Below are 11,100 nucleotides of genomic sequence, written 5' to 3'. Positions count from 1 at the left end.
CTAACACATGAATGGAAGGATTCCAGTTAGGATAGTGAATTCGTAATGAGGGAAAACAAGTGCTTAAATATTTCAGTGAGAGGAACCCATAGCAGAATGAATAGAAAACTGGCCTCTGTGTCAGACATCCTCAGATACATATTGATGGTCTGACTCTGGGTATGTTCCTTGATTTCTCAGAATCTAAGGCAACTCTTTAACATTGTTAAGGTACAGAACGAATGCATATCTACATCAATAGACTTCCCCCAAACTAGTAAATTAGAGGTCCAGCAAGAAAAAAACAAACAACTTGATTTAAATTTAAGTTGCCACATTTTAAACCACTTGTGCCTGGAAAGAAAGCATAATTGAATTGAGAGAATATTTGGAATGTGCTTCAATAAAGAATCTAATCTTTTTTTTTTAACATTTAAAATAATCATTTTTTTTATTTTTTTTTAATTTACATTTTTTATTAATATTCATTTTTAACATGGTTACATGATTCATGCTCCTACTTTCCCCTTCACCCCCCGCACTCCCCCCTCCCATGGCCGACGCACATTTCCACTGATTTTGTCATGTGTCCTTGATCAAGACCTATTTCCAAATTTTTGGTAGTTGCATTGGTGTGGTAGTTTCGAGTCCACATCCCCAATCATGTCCACCCCGACCCGTGCGTTCAAGCAGTTGCTTTTCTTATATGTTTCCTCTCCTGCAGTCCTTCCTCTGAATGTGGGTAGCATTCTTTACCATAAATCCCTCAGAGCTGTCCTGTGTCATTGTATTATTGCTGCTGGTACAGAGGTCCATTACATTCGATTTTACCACAGTATATCAGTCTCTGTGTATAATGTTCTTCTGGCTCTGCTCCTTTCGCTCTGCATCAGTTCCTGGAGGTCTCTCCAGTTCGCCTGGAACTCCTCCAGTTTATTATTCCTTTTAGCACAATAGTATTCCATCACCCGCATATACCACAGTTTGTTCAGCCATTCCCCAATTGAAGGACATCCCCTCCTTTTCCAGTTTGTTGCCACCACAAAAAGCGCAGCTATAAATATTTTCGTACAAGTCTGTTTATCTATGATCTCTTTGGGGTATAAACCCAGCAATGGTATGGCTGGATCAAAGGGCAGGCAGTCTTTTATAGCCCTTTGAGCGTGATTCCAAATTGCCAGCCAGAATGGCTGGATCAGTTCACAACTCCACCATGGCTGGAATCAGTTCACAATGCATTAATGTCCCAATTTTGCCACATCCCCTCCAACATTCATTACTCTCCCCTTCTTTCATTTTAGCCAATCTGCTAGGTGTGAGGTGATACCTCAGAGTTGTTTTGATTTGCATTTCTCTAATTATTAGAGATTTGGAACACTTTCTCATGTACTTATTGATACTTTTGATTTCTTTACCTGAAAATTGCCTATTCATGTCTCTTGCCCATTTATCAATTGGGGAATGGCTTGATTTTTTATACAATTGCTTTAACTCTTTGTGAGAGCTGTTTCACCCCTTTATAGCATGGAAATGCCTCGATTCCACGTACCTTCCACGCTGTGCCCTGTTGTGGGGTTCCTCTGTTTGTCTGGACTTGTTTTTATGTCCCCTTGAGGAGTTTTGTGTGTTTCGGTCAGGAGAGGTTAAGAGCTGCTTTTTACTCTGCCGCCATCTTAACCTGGAACCAGAATCTAATCTTTTTATGGTTGTTTGTTATTCAAAAAATAGGTAGATAGGGAAGGGATAGGGAACATCCTGGGGTTTCATTACTTTTTGGAAGTTAAGTGGCACAATGATTATCCCTTGATGTTTAGTTGCTTTTAGTTGTGTCTGACTTATCGTGATCCCATTTGAGTTTTGGGGGCAAATTTGTTGATAATGACATAGAATGATGTATCTTTTCACAATAGCTCATTCCTTCCTCACTGAACTGATCTCAGTATTTTAGATACTTGAGAGTTTGGAAAATTTTGTTCTGTTTAAAACTATAGTGGTTTGCTATTTCCTTTTCCAGTTCATTTTACAGATGAGGAAACTAAGGTATACAGGGTTAAGAGATTTGCCCAGGATTGCACATTCATAAGTGTCTGAGATCATATTTGAACTCAGGAAGATGAATCTTCCTGACTCCAGGTGCAGCATTCTATCCCCTTTGCCACCTCTCTGTCTGAGTACCCCTTATGGACTGTTTAATTTGGGGGAATAGTTGGATGTAGAGAGAAGTTGTAGTTGAGGTAGAAATTTTATCAAGAGTGGAAAAAAGTCTTCTTTCTAAAAAGATTGAATGCTAATTTAATAGGCGGTAGATGCATCATGATTACTCAGAGCAATTGAGCTTAGAGCATTTTCCTCCACCTTAAAGTATATTGTTAATGAGTCTTGAAGTGTATATTACTAATTTAAATGCTAATTGGAGGATATTGATAGTAACATAGAATGATGCTATCTTTTCAGGATAGCTTATCTCCTCTGTTTTCTTTTGGAACTGATCTCATTGTCTCAGATAAGAGAGGAAGTTTGGAAAACTTTAATCTGTTTAATTAAAGCATTCAGTTTGATAATTGGTATCTTAGTCCCATCAACAAGGATTTAGGTTTTTCCCCAGACTTTTCTGTCTCCTGGATTTGGAGTCAAAGGTCTGGGTTTGGAGTGGACTAAGAAGAGGTAAGGGAAGAGAGGAGAATAAGGATTTATTTATATAGCACCTCCTTTGTCCTATGTAATATGTGTGTGTGTGTGTGTGTGTGTGTGTATATATATATATATGTGTGTGTGTGTGTGTGTGTGTGTATGTATATACTGTGTTAAACACTCTATAAATATTATATCATTTGGTCTTCTCAACTCTGTTAGTTACATACTGTTATTCTTATTTTACAGATGAGGAAACTGAGACAGAGAGTACTACTTGCTTGACTTCAGGCAAAATATTTTTATGTTTTTGTATTTCGTTTTCTGCATTTTCAAAATAAGGAATTTGGACAATACTAAGACTCCTTCCAAAACCATGCCACTTTGCATTAACATGAACTTGCTCACCTAGATTCAAAAAATGAATAGTAGCTAGTAATAATAAAGTATTTTAAGATTTGCTAAGAACATTTTATGTATTATCTCATTTGATCCTCACAATAGCCCTAGGAGGTGAGTGCAATTATTTTCTCCCATTTTAAGGATAATGATGCAAGGCTGTATATAATATGTAATGGCAGGGCAAGAATTTAGGTGAGAGAACTATGATGGTTAAATCCTGAATAAAAGCATACTCATCTGCCTTGGAGATATAGACCATATAATTTGGTCTAAGTCCTTTGTCATTAATTTTGTTGTTCTAAAAGTATATGTTAAAATGAGTACTGTGTAGCTGTTAATTGTGCTAAATGTATTTTTCTATTCATCCTTGATATCACCATGCTAGTAAGTCTTTAAACATAAAAATCCATGATTTTTTCCTTAATAGGCTTTTGTTTGATACATCTTGTCTACTAGAGAATAGCAAGGGATTTTAAAATATTGCCTTTATCTTTTGTTTCAATTTGGTCTCTGAATTCAAGCTCATTGCTTTCAGTTTCTATTTTTCTTTGCTAAGCATTAAGAATAGTATAAGTATTAATACCAAATAATCTTTTGATATTACTAACATTTCCATAAGAAGCATTATTATTGTTTAATATTGTTAGCATTATTTACTATTTTAGTTATTACACATTGCTGCCTTCCAGTATATTTGATAGAAGGGTACCCTTTAATTAAAAGGCAAAAAGCATCTTTGCAACAACTTGTTAGGTTAGATGAACTGAGAAAATTCATCCCTGGTAAATTCTTGACCAGAAGGCAAGCACTTGAAGATACAGTTTTAGTGAGTCAATGGGGGAAATAACTTTGTCTCTAATTCAATAGTGACTCGATTCTCCAGCAGAGCAATGAGTGTCACCTTAGCTACAGATATTTTCTCTTGAAATAACTAACAGACTGAGTTAAAAAATACCCCTTGTCACTCTTCATTGGAATCCAGACTCATGCAGGCTTCCAGTGGAGACTTTTTCCTCTGCCTGATCTTTTTGTTGCTTTATTTTTATATCTGTTAGTATTTCTTTTCTTCAATATATATCCTAGGGCAGTGATGGGCAGACTACAGCCTGCAGGCCAAATTCCTCCTGAAATGTTCTATCCAGCCTGGTGACAGTATTCCTAATCTGACGAATACAAGGAGTAGGATACAATACAATGAAACGAAGAGTTGCTTTAGAAACAGACTGACAGATGCGCATTTCCTTTCCTTTGGCCCCCTCTTCAAAAAGTTTGCCCATCACTGTCCTAGAGCAATATAATTAAATAAGTTTAATAAGATGAATATCTTGCTGTTTTGCTTTAAAGTACTGATGTATGTTTTAAGTTTATTTTAAAAACCAGTAGCATAGGATGGTATTCTTCTTTCTAGAAATTAAAACTAATTAAAAGAATTCAAAACAGACTAAAATCATTGAAGGAGAGATTCTGTGTTATTTCGTTAACAAAACACTAGATTTCACATCATAATAACTGTATTTAACTCTGAGCTTTAACATCTGTGAGCAATATCACTTCAACAAGGTGTTTAACCTCTCATAAACCTTAGTTTTCTCATTTGTAAAATGAAAATTGTACAATTAACAGTCCCTGACTCATTGTGCTATGGCAAGGAAGACTCTTTGAAAACTGTACATGAACGTGCCTTTTATATATTATCATATCTCATTTTAACCTTTATTTTATCTAAAATTGCAAATATTTATCAAAGTCAGAATTAAAGTTAAGTTAGGAGTTTAGGAGACTGAAATACAACTATCTCAACAGATATGAAATACAAATGAATTCTAATTACTGAAATGTTATGCTATGTTATCTATAACTATAATATATTGACTGGGGCAGCTAGGTGATATAGTGCATAAAATGTCAGGACTGGAGTCAGAAGGGCTCATCTCTTGAGTTCAAGTCTGGCCTTAGACACTTCCAAGTTGTATGACCTTAGGCAAGTTCCTTAATCCTATTTGCCTCAGTTTCCTCATCTATAAAATGAGAAGGAAATGGCAAACCACTCCAGTATCTTTGTCCAGAAAACCCCAAATCAGGTCACAAAGGTTGGACATGACTGAAATTACTGAGCAATGTGCAACAATATACTGACTTCCTCCTCCACAAGTCACCCTCCATCCTTTCTTTAGTTCAGCACCTGGCTCACAATTTTCTTTGCATCTGCAACTCCTGCTCTTAGGTTATAGAACTTTATTTTCTATGCCAAAGATCATTAAGGTTTTTTTTGTTACATACTCCTCTGGAAGTTTAGCAAATCCTAAGGACCTATTCTAAGAATAATGTTTTTATATCAATGAAGTAATTATTGAAATATAGTTATTAAACTATTGAAAAATTCAACTAACATGCATTTATTCAGCATCTACTATGTGCCAGACATGGTAAAAATAGTCCCTATTGTCATTGAGCTCACAGTGTCATAGAAGAGATAAAATGTAATTCGCGGGCTCCCTGAAATTTTCCTATAGGTACCAGGTTAAAATCCCAGGAATTGTAGACACTCCCTGAAACTCAAGAAAACAAAGTCCTAAAAGCTAAAATTGACTAGCTCGAAAACAAAGCAAAGAAGGCAAAAAATGACCTACAAAGAAAATTAGACCAAAAGGAGAAAGATGACCAAAAAGCCAGGGATGAAATTCAGTCTTTAAAAAATAGAACTCAACAACTAGAAGCAAATGACTTCCCAAGGCAGCAAGAATATATAAAACATAATTAAAAAATGAAAAAATTTGAGGAGAATATGAAATACCTCATTGATACAACCAAAGATCTGGAGAACAGATCTGGAAAAGACAGTTTAAGAATTATTGGTTTACCAGAACATCACGACAAAAGAAAAAGTTTGGACATAATCCTAAAGGAAATTATCCAAGAAAATTGCCCTGACATTCTTGAACAAGAGGGAAAAGTGGAAATTGAAAGAATCTACAGATCACCTCCTACATTTAATTCACAATGGACAACTTCCAGGAATATTATACTCAAATTCGAAAACTACCAGACCAAGGGAAAATATAACAAGCTACTAGGAAGTCATTAAGATACCAGAGAACCACAGTTAGGATAATAAAGGATCTAGCTGCATCTCCATTGAAGGACTGGAAGGCATGGAATACAATATTCTGGAAACCAAGAGAACTGGGTCTATAACCAAGAATCAACTATCCAGCAAAACTGACTATATTTTTGCAGGGGAAAGTATGGTCATTCAATAAAATTGAAGACTTCCAAGCATTCATAAAGAAAAAACAGAACCTAAACAGAGAGTTTGCTGCCCAAACACAGAACTCAAGCAAATCACCATAAGGTTATTAAGAGAGATGGGGGAATAATCTTTTCTTTAAGGGACCCAATACATTCAATCAATTTGTATCCCTCAAAGAAAAGAAGATATTGGTAAATGTTAAAAATTGTTATTATCTACAGAGTAACTAGAAGAAATTTACTTAGAGGGAACAGTGACAAACTGTATAGGATGAAATGTCAAGATATATATGTATATGGCTATGTGTGTGTGTGTGTGTGTGTTTGCATATATATATACATATATATATATATATATATATAGATGGATAGATAGATAGATAGATACTAGAGGGAAATAAAGGATAATATTAAGAAAAATGAGAAAGACAAAATGGAGTAAATTTATATTACATAAAGTAGCTCATGGGGAAAACAGGGGAGAGGATCAATACACTGGAAGGGTAAAGAGGTTGGAGAGAGGAAATATTTAATACTTAAATGCATTTAAATTAACTTAAAGAGGGAAGAATAATCAGATCCATTGGGAGCAGAGAATTGATTTGCGCCCTATAGAGAAGTAGAAGGGTAACAAAAGAAGTGGTGGAGAGGAAAGCAACACTAGGGAGGGAGAGGGTAGGGGGGTAGCTTAAAAAGACTCAAAAGAAGAATAAGAAGGGAATAAGAAGAGAGAAGGGAGAAAGGGAACTACAATAAAAGAGGGGATCAGGGTAACTGATTAAAAACAAAACACTGGTATAGAAGGAAATAGTGAAAGAAGAAAGGGCAGGACAAGGAGAGAGAATCAAAATGTCTGGGAATACACAGTTGATAATTATAACTCTGAATGTGAATGGAATGAACTCACTCATAAAACTGAAGCAAATCGCACAGTGGATTAGAAGCCATGATCCTACCATATGTTGTCTACAAGAAACACACATGAGACAGGCAGACATACATGGAGTAAAAATGAAAGTCTGGAGCAAAATCTAATTATTCAAATATACAAGGAGCTAAATCAATTGCACAAAAAATCAAGCCATTCCCCAATCTAAAAATGGGCAAGGGACATGAATAGGCAATTTTCAGATAAAGAAATCAAAACTATCAATAAGCATATGAGAAAGTGTTCTAAATCTCTAAAAATGCATTAGAGAAATGCAAATCAAAACAACTCTGAAACATCACCTCACACCTAGCAGATTGGCTAAAATAAAAATAAGGGAGGGTAATGAATGTTGGAGGGAATGTGGCAAAATTGGGACATTAATGCATTGCTGATAGAGTTGTGAATTGATCCAACCATTCTGGACGAAAATTTGGGACTATGCCCAAAGAGTGCTAAAGGATTGCCTGCCCTTTGATCCAGCCATACCATTGCTGGGTTTGTACCCCAAAGAGATAATAGGGAAAATGACATGTAAAAATATTTATAGCCACACTTTGTGGTGGCAAAAAACTGGAAAATGAGGATATGCCCATCAATTGGGGAATGGCTGAACAAATTGTGGTATATGCTGGTGATAGAATACTATTGTGCTCAAAGGAATAATAAACTGGAAGAATTCCATGTGAACTGGAATGACCTCCAGGAATTGATGCAGAGTGAAAGGAGCAGAACCAACAGAACATTGTACACAGATACTGATACACTGTGGTAAAATAGAATGTAATGAACTTCTGTACTGGCAGCAATGCAATGACCCAGTACAACTCTGAGGGATTTATGGAAAAGAACACTACCCACATTCAGAGAAAGAATTGCAAGAGTGGAAACACAGAAGAAAAACAGCTGCTTGAACACATAGTTTGATAGGGACATGAATTGGGAAGTAAACTCTAAATGTCCACCTTAGTACGACTATCAATAATATGGAAATAGGTCTTGAATGATGACACATGAAGAAACCAATGGAAATGTGCAACGGCTATGGAGGGTGGTGGCTTGGAGGGGAGAGAGTGTGAACATGAATCATGTAACCATGTAAAAAAATTTTTTTTCTATAAAATTTTTTTCTATAAAAAATAAATTTTATACCTATAGCAGAATAAAAACATAAAATAGTTAGTCATTTCAACTATAAACTTTGTGAATTAGTGATGTCCTGCAGTGATGTTGGCTGTTTGTCGTACTGCTATTGCTAAAGATTGAATAAAAAGGCTAATTGTTTCAATAATAACAAGTAAAATACTATCAAATAAGAGAGGAGAAAAGTCGTAACATGGTAAGTGTACTGGAAAGTGCACTTGGAATATCAAAATTACCTTAAATTTAAAGCATTTAGCTTACACTTATGCTCATAAATATCTTGCTTTTAACTTCTATTGCCACTATTCTCTCACTATATCTCAGCTCTGGATTTCACCCTACTTAATTGACCTACTCAACTCTTATAAAGTGTAAATAAAGCTGGAAGATATTTCATAAACTTGCTGACTGTATACATTATTGATTCACAATATGCAACTTTTACCATTTATTTACATCATCTGCATTCATCAAAAAGTTCAAGATCCTTACAGATAAAATCGGACTCTTTCTGAAGGAACTTCAATGATAATGTGCTGTCACTGAAGAAAGGCAGTCCTTTTATCTTCCTTAGTTAATTTCTAATTTGATTCTTTATAGAAGTTATGCTGAATCTTTTTTTCCTTTTTCAAGTCCCATCTTCTCAAGTCCACTATCTTTTCTTTTGATTCCCACCAGAAATCCTCAGCTGATGATCTCTCATCTTTACTGAAAAAATTTATATTTTCTGTTTGTCTCTCCCATTCTTTCCATCTCAAAATCCCTCAAAATTATCTCCTTTATCTCCTTTTTTTCCTCAGTTTCTGACAAATTGATGCCAAGGCCAGTCTCTTTATCCACATTTGATCCCAGCCACTCCCATCTTCTCCAGCAGATCACACCCTAGATTATCCCCTGCTCCCATAAATCTTCAAAAACTCTGTAACACTTCTTTCCTTCACTGTTGTCTTGAAACATATCAAAATCTCTCCATCCTGAAAAATATCTTGACAGACCTTATTATTTTATGAAGTTATAACACTATCTTTCCTCCTTTCTCAGGAAAACTTCTGAAAAAATAGTTTGAACTCACTTCCTCCACTTCCTTTCTTCTCAATCACTCTTTTTTTGTTATATGACTTATGACCTTATTGCTCTACCCAAACATTTCTCAATATTGCTGATTTGGTATTTGTTGATTACTCTCCTTTCATAGATACACTTTCCTTTATTGGATTTTCATAAGGCTACTCTTTCTTGGTTCATATCATACTTTTATGACCACTCCTAGTCTTCTTTGCTGGCTGATCCTCTACGTCACTCCTAAATGAGTGTTCCTGAAAGTTTGATCTTGATCCTTTTCTCTTCTCCCTTTACATTCTTTCTCTTGATGACCTCATCAGCTCCTATGGGCTCATCGTTTCCATGCAAATGAATCTTCATTCCATGTATCCAGTTCTAGTATCTCCTGTGAGATTTAGTTTGACTGACCATTGCATATTAGACATTTTAAACTCCAAATCCTAGAGATAACATGTTCTCAGCATGAACTCATCCTTCTCTCTCACCCCTTCCCACTGTCAAACTTTCTTATTTCTATTCAAGGTGCCATCATCTTTTTGGAGTTCAAGGCTCATAATTAAGTTTATTTTCCTGGATTTACTTACTCTCCTTCACCCTGCAGATCCAATAAGTGGCCAAATCTTGCTACTTTTACCAACATGACATCACTGACATTTGACCCTTCTTTCTACTCACACAGTTACTACCTCACTTTGAGTATCCATCATCTATCAATCTAAATTCCCACCTGCCTACCTACCTACCTACCTACCTATGTATCAGTGAATATATGTATTTATGTATATATATGTATATATATACATCCATATATATATATGGATGTATGTATCCATCCATTCAACCAACTATCTATCTATCTATCTATCTATCTATCTATCTATCTATCTATCTATCTATCTATCTATCTATCTGTCTGACTGTGTCTGTCTATCTATCCGTCTATAACTATATATATAGAGAGATATGTCTATCTCTATATATCTATCTCTATATGATATACATGTATATGTGCATGATCATATTTGTATATACACATGTATAATATTTTGAGTTCTATAGGGCCCACAGGGGCTGTGGTTATTATACCAGCTCTCTTTCTCAGGAACTTCCCTGCACTATGGCCTATAAAGAATTCATTTCTGGGATACCTTGGACTCTACTGATAGGGGATTAGATTCTCTTTTCTCATATTTTCTTTTTGCCATTAACCCCACCTCTCTTTGGTTATTCAGAGATGATTTGATAGTAGCTTAGGTCTAGTCTCATGTCTAAGACTTCTGAAAAGGACATAATATTCATTTCATAATATGAATCAGGTACGGGAAGATATTTTTTTCTACATGTAAAACTATTCAGACACAAAAGACTCACATGTTTATAATTGTAGTAAGACAAATCTAAAGAAGCACCAGTGGAAAATCCTGTTATACTTATTTGGAATGTTACTACTTAAATAATCTTAATAATTTGTGGGTTTACTGATTAGGAATTTTGCATTTTACCTTATCTTTGCACTGTCCAAATAATTCCCAATACATGTCTTCTATTAAAATAGGTCAGACTTGAGCCAGTTCCTTTGTTGGTGGTTGTCTTCTCCAAGAACTTAAAATGGGTCCAGGGATTCCTCTTGTTATCATTAACTGATTAGAAGTACCCTAGACCAGTTATGGTGGATCTATGGCACATGTGCCAAAAAAGGCCAGAGC

The sequence above is a fragment of the Gracilinanus agilis genome, chromosome 1 (genome assembly GCF_016433145.1).
Source record: "Gracilinanus agilis isolate LMUSP501 chromosome 1, AgileGrace, whole genome shotgun sequence".
In the NCBI taxonomy this organism is placed as follows: Eukaryota; Metazoa; Chordata; class Mammalia; order Didelphimorphia; family Didelphidae; genus Gracilinanus; species Gracilinanus agilis.
The sequence above is the reverse complement of the archived record's forward strand: the minus strand, read 5'-3'. Positions refer to the sequence as shown.